This window comes from Sinocyclocheilus rhinocerous, unplaced genomic scaffold (genome assembly GCF_001515625.1).
Source record: "Sinocyclocheilus rhinocerous isolate Xijiao unplaced genomic scaffold, SAMN03320098_v1.1 scaffold602, whole genome shotgun sequence".
NCBI lineage: Eukaryota > Metazoa > Chordata > Actinopteri > Cypriniformes > Cyprinidae > Sinocyclocheilus > Sinocyclocheilus rhinocerous.
Genome location: NW_015638037.1, coordinates 19,006 through 24,916, shown reverse-complemented (window position 1 = coordinate 24,916; position 5,911 = coordinate 19,006). Strand labels below are relative to the sequence as shown.

General features: G+C 40.0%; 1 protein-coding gene across 1 annotated transcript in view; it reads right to left on the bottom strand.

Annotated features, from left to right (window-relative positions):
* LOC107749563 (excitatory amino acid transporter 2-like) overlaps positions 1-5,659 on the bottom strand; it is a 35,734-nt gene extending 30,075 nt beyond the window's left edge. The window contains exon 1 of the mRNA XM_016564741.1: positions 5,470-5,659. The gene's annotated coding sequence lies outside the window, so the exon portion shown is untranslated. The remainder of the gene's footprint in view (positions 1-5,469) is intronic.
* Positions 5,660-5,911: the final 252 nt, after the last annotated feature.

Sequence of the window (5,911 nt, the reverse complement as noted above, 5' to 3'; positions counted from 1 at the left end):
AGTTTTTTTTTTTTTTTTTTTTTTAAGTAAGTAAGGGATCATGTACATCCAGTCGGTTGTTATCACAGAATAAACCCCAACAGGGTGATTAGGACCTGTAAGTGGTTTATCTTGCGGTTATCTCAACTGGCTTATTACATTGTACTTACTCACAGTATTTACTTATTACTGAATAAATAACCATGAAATATTGATTTGAGTTGAAATATTTTATTACCTCTTTAAAAGAAAATTTTCTGCAAAGAAAAACTGTGCCTAACTGTTCCTAACCAAACGGCTTTGAGTCTAGATGAATGAACAAGTTCAGACAAGACCAACATTTAAGGCTTAATGTACAGTTTTATCACTTATTACATAGCATTTCACCACATAAATCAGGGGTGGCGAACGTCGGTCCTGGAGAGCCGCAGTCCTGCAGAGTTCAGCTCCAACCCTAATAAAAACTCACCTGCCTGTAGCTTCCTAGTAACCCTTCAGGCCTTGATTAGCTTGTTCAGGTGTGTTTGATTAGGGTTGAAGCAAAACTCTGCAGGGACCGACGTTCGCCACCCCTGACATAAATAAAGATGAGGACATAAAAAAATTATAAGGGCTTGGCTAGCCAATTATTAACAATTAACGATCACTCCTCGTTTGACATTAAAATAGAACCTACTATAAAATTGAACCAAGTGTTTCAAAAGCACCCATCACTTAAATAATGGTCCAGTAGCTGATACTGATTTAGTGTAATTCTTATTTCTGATATTTACTGCTGTGATGGTAAGATTTTAACCTAGCTTTGCTAGATTTACTAATTTCAACGATGAAATGCAGACAGCATGTCTACAGCAGTGCAACAGAGCCCTGTCGCTCGTGTATACTACTCACTTCACAATCACTATACTGCATATACTCAACACCATTCACTTCTGCTGGCTTGAGCTGAAAGCGCTAAACTGTGTTTAATAAGGCAGGATGCGCAGGAGACGTGATCGAACATTGTTGATTTATAATCTAATTTTGACAACTCACTTGACTCACTTGAAGTGCAGGTTGCTGTAGTCTATAAGGTGGTGTTTCATAAGGACTACATCAACTAAAATCAACAACACTGTTTTTACGTACCTTACTGCACGTTTCGCCGCAGTTTCAAGAGAAATGTCCACTGAGTGGCGCTAAAACACGGGTTCAATACGTGAACCCTGGTATGTTTTTATTGCGTTGACATGGGTACGTATTGCTGTGTTTTTATTACGTTGCTTCAGGTACGTATTGCGGCGATTCAGAATTCAAATATCCGGGGACTGTCGCTAAAAGTTAATGCTCTATCGTGTTGGAAATATGTCCTACACCAAACCCAACCCTAAACCTACCCGATAGTGTTAACAAATGCAAAACTGATATAAAAACGCATTTGTTGATGCAACCGTGCCATTTGAAGTTCCTTATATGCAGATTTGAACTATTTTGTCGAACTGTACTTACACAGGATTCAAACCGGAGCTCCTCACCTCTCAAGTACGTCTCCATACTCCGTGAGCTACCAAACAAACCTACCATCTATGAAAACCCATAGATATGAAGCTGGATATGTGCGATGCTAACATTCAAAAGCATCCGTTTTCAAATCACCCAGCATATTAAAAATGTTTTGAAGTCATAACATAATATTCTTCAAGTAATTGTGCGAAGATTACGCTTTATTAATCGAAACTCTGTAAATTTGTGTGAAAAGAAATAAAAGGTGTCGGAGTTTTACTGCCTCTAGTGTTCATTTATTTTGGAAACTGCAGTGATATGTACTTATTGGTACGTATTTCGCGTCTCGCGAAAAAGTGCCCCAGGTACGTTTTTGCCATGAGACCAGGTAGCCTAAAATAGTGGTAAGATAGTTGAAATTTCAATTTTGCTCCATCTAATTTTTTGTTTGACTTTTTTCTAGCTAAATTGTATATCATACCGAGCTTTTTAAATACAGATTTCAACAGTAGGTAAAAAGAATATGCACATTTATATGTATACAGTACATTTATTTGTGGCACAATTACACCTGGGCCCTAACCCTAATGTTGCATATGAAAAGGTATGTACAAAAGGATTTTAAACTGCATGATAATTTCACTTTCAGAAATTATAAAAGATAAATTCATAATATGAAATACATTTAGGGATTGATCAATTCAATTTACTATATATATGTAATGTGTAAGTCATAAAAAACAGACTTAATATTTTTTGAGCATGTAAACAAGTTAAAACAGCCTTGTGTGGTATATTTAACCCTATTTTGCCATTACACCATTACTTTTATAATAATGGAACGTCGCCATCAGTTGACCTGATCGGATGGATGGATGGATGGATAGATAGATAGATGAATAGATAGATGGATAGATAGATAGATAGATAGATAGATAGATAGAGAAATCTTAATTAAGCAGTGCATGCGTGCTGAGCCAAGTTTCCCCACAAAAGGCCTCTGTGTGGAGTCGTCCATTCAAACACAAGCAGCTCTAGCATCATGCCAAGTACTGAGAAATAATGGAGCAGTTTAGAGGCTCCGTCCCTGTTCACAGGCTCCCTGAGCTGGGAAAATGTTAGTGCAGCGTTCAGGAGGGGCTTTTAATTGTTTTCTCATCTCTCTTTTTCGTTGGCTTTCAAAAGCCTCGGGGCTGACAAACAGGCAATGAACGGGATTGTTTTGTGTTCCGTTGGCCACAGCCGGAGGTAAACACAACGCGCCCCTGTGTTCCCCCAGTGGCCATGGGAAGGGGGAGAGAAGACAGAGATGGAGGCCCTCCGGAAGCCGACGGAGATGGGCATAGGGTGCCATTATGAGAGCTGGCATTGTGTGTGCTGCTGAGATTCTCATGCATGTCCGTGAAGAGAAGGCCAGGGAGATAAAGCTCTCTCGGATGACGTGAGTAACGGCTCTGTGCTCCCACACACTCGCTTATTTACATGCTCAAGAGTGAAATTAATGCCCCGCGATCTCCGACAGCGCACACAAAGATGCTCACAAAGCTACCTTAAAGGCCTATTAGAGTCTGGAGTGGAAATGGTGGCTTTGAGGTGAGGAGAGGTTGGGATGGGACTGGATAGGACTGCCAACAAGTGATGAGGAGAGAGGAAAAAAATCAGACCTCTTTCTTCCAGTGTGTGATTTATGGATCCGAATGTTAATCTTCCCGCTAACGGCTGCACAATGCACAAACCGTAGCGTGGACACACTGATTGACATCCTTCGATTCTGGGAGTGTGTGTTGAAGAACCAACTTTACAGAACACAACACTGGGCCCCTCTGCATTCATTCAGAGAATTCACAGCTAAGCCAGACAAGTCAACAGTCCTCACGCAGACCTGGATTTCACACACAACAATCACAATTATCAAACGATGCGACGCACAAATGATGCAGTCGGGGAGAGAAGAAGAGGGCTGTTTGTTATTTTCACAAAAACGCTGCATGTATCCCACTTTGAAATAGAGTTTATGCCACAGTAATGGCCTGGATGGAACATGTCTGATCTTCCTAGTCACTATTTGATCATCCTGCGACCATACATATGTTTGCAGAATGTGTGGATATTTGATGCGTGATTTTGTATATTTATTACTTGTTACATTATCACTGAATCGCTAAAGGAAATACTGTAACACTGAATATCAAAGACCTGAATTAGGGTAGCATTCAATTCGGAATTGTACATGTTTTTACAATAAAAACAAGACTGCATATGAATGAATCTTTTGATTGCTGATAAAAGCGCGCAGCGATTCAGTTAAACACTGTGGAACGCCACACAGACGGATATCTAGCGTCTAGGAGTCCAGCTCTGAGGCGCTCGTCTTGCAATGGGAAATCTTGTGTCAATGTGCCACACGGGAATGATTTTAGCACTTCAGAAGACAAGAGATCTGACAGCTAAAAGAGCAAGACGCCATCTTTACCCATTGTCATGACCAAATTTATTTGAAGCCTACCTAGGCTATGGAGAGACGGAGATGGAGGAGGAAGAATGGAGTGATGAAGAGCGCAGAGAGAAAGGAGTTGGATGGCACTTTGGCAGCACAGGCGTGTTCCCAGGAGGATTACTCAAGCCTAAAAACGCACACATTTGTCTGTCTCTCGGCCTTTCTTTCCTTCATCTTTTCACTTCTAACACCCCTTAAGCTGTTTAAATTTCTCTCTCACACCATCTATCCACTATTTTTCAGCATCCTGCTTTTCACTTTAATTGGTCTCATTTCTTCCTCCTCAGTAGTCTTCTGTGAGCCGACAAATCTTCAGTAATGGAAATGTGTTCAGAATGCATGCGAGCGGGTTACGATGCTTATAGTATCCAAAAACACAAGCCTACCCCAATTACTCAGTCTTCACCTAACAGCGTATATATACTCAATACAATAAAACTGACTATAACTCCCCCATTCAAAACAGAGATACCTGCATTATTATTTTTTTCATTATTTATAGCTGAGGAATTTACAGCTATGCTCTACTTCCCTGGGGATGTACTTTATATTGATTTTGACTGAGCTCACCAACCCCCCGGCCTTAATTTCAGCCCCATCACACCTGCCTTCACGGCTAGCCTTTGACTCAAGGCTCTGATGTGACTCGAGTGGGGGAGGATATCACAGAAGGGTCTCCATCTGACACAGAATACTTCATAATCCACAATTGTTTTTCCAAATCAAAGTATAAAAAACCTGCAAAAATAAGCTCCCCTTTTTTAAGCTTCAATAAAGGTCAATTCCAAATAGTTTTAACCTGTTTGTTTAGTTTAAAGGTTTGAATAAAAATAGATTAATCTGTGAAATTATTACTGCATAAACACATTTGTGCACACATTATGCATCTATGCACGCACACACACACACACACACATACACACACAGGTCCCTTAACACAATGAATGGGGGACTTGTACTTTTGGCACTCAGGAGCCTTTTGAAGTCCAACAGAATGAACATAATGGATTATCTGCGTGAAGGCTCTCTCACACATCTCTTAAAATCACACATTAGTCAAGCAGTCCTAGTCCTATAAATAAATAAATAAATACCCACTCACACCTGACCCCAGATTCCACTGAAAATGAAATGAAATTTCTATTTTTTTTATTATAATTTTTTTACATTTTGATTATTACTATTTCATTTTAGTATTACAGGAAACGAGTTGAAAGACAGACATCTTCTGAGTAAACTGTGCGTTTGATAACAGGTGAATGTACCTGAGCTTAACGCACTTACAGCTCAATAAAAAAAGAAATAATTTGCTGATTTAAAAGTTTTTATCATTGTGTGCTTCATACTCATACAGTCATGCAGAAAGAAAGAAAGAAAGAAAGAAAGAAAGATGCCATGAGCAATTTCAAACACATTACATTGAACACATTAGGAAAGCTTTAATGCAAGTATGAATCTATGGCATATGATGTGAAAACACACACGTGCAAACTAACCTACACAGATCTCACCTGTTCGCCTGGAGGACTCAGGAAAGGGTAACTGTTGCTGTTTTCTTCTCGCTCTGCTCTGGTTCTGTCATGCACTTTGGTGAGATGTGACGCGTTGGTAGCGCGCGCGTGCAGCGTTCTGTTTGGATAATCCGGTGCTCCGAGCACATCTACAGTCACGCTGAGGGAAGACTACCTCAGTGAGAACACAGGCGATGTTTACACGCCTCCTGCCCCGCCTCACATCAACCGTTCCTCCTATCTCCACACTCTAGATTGGGCTACCTTTGACTAATTCTACTCGCATTCATCAAATAAATTGACGTTCGCCAGTTGTTTTATAATTGACGTGTACCACAGTTAAAGGGGTCATATGATGCTGCTAAAAAGAACATTATTTTGTGTATTTGGTGTAATGAAATGTGTTTATGCGGTTTTAAGTTCAAAAAACACATTATTTTCC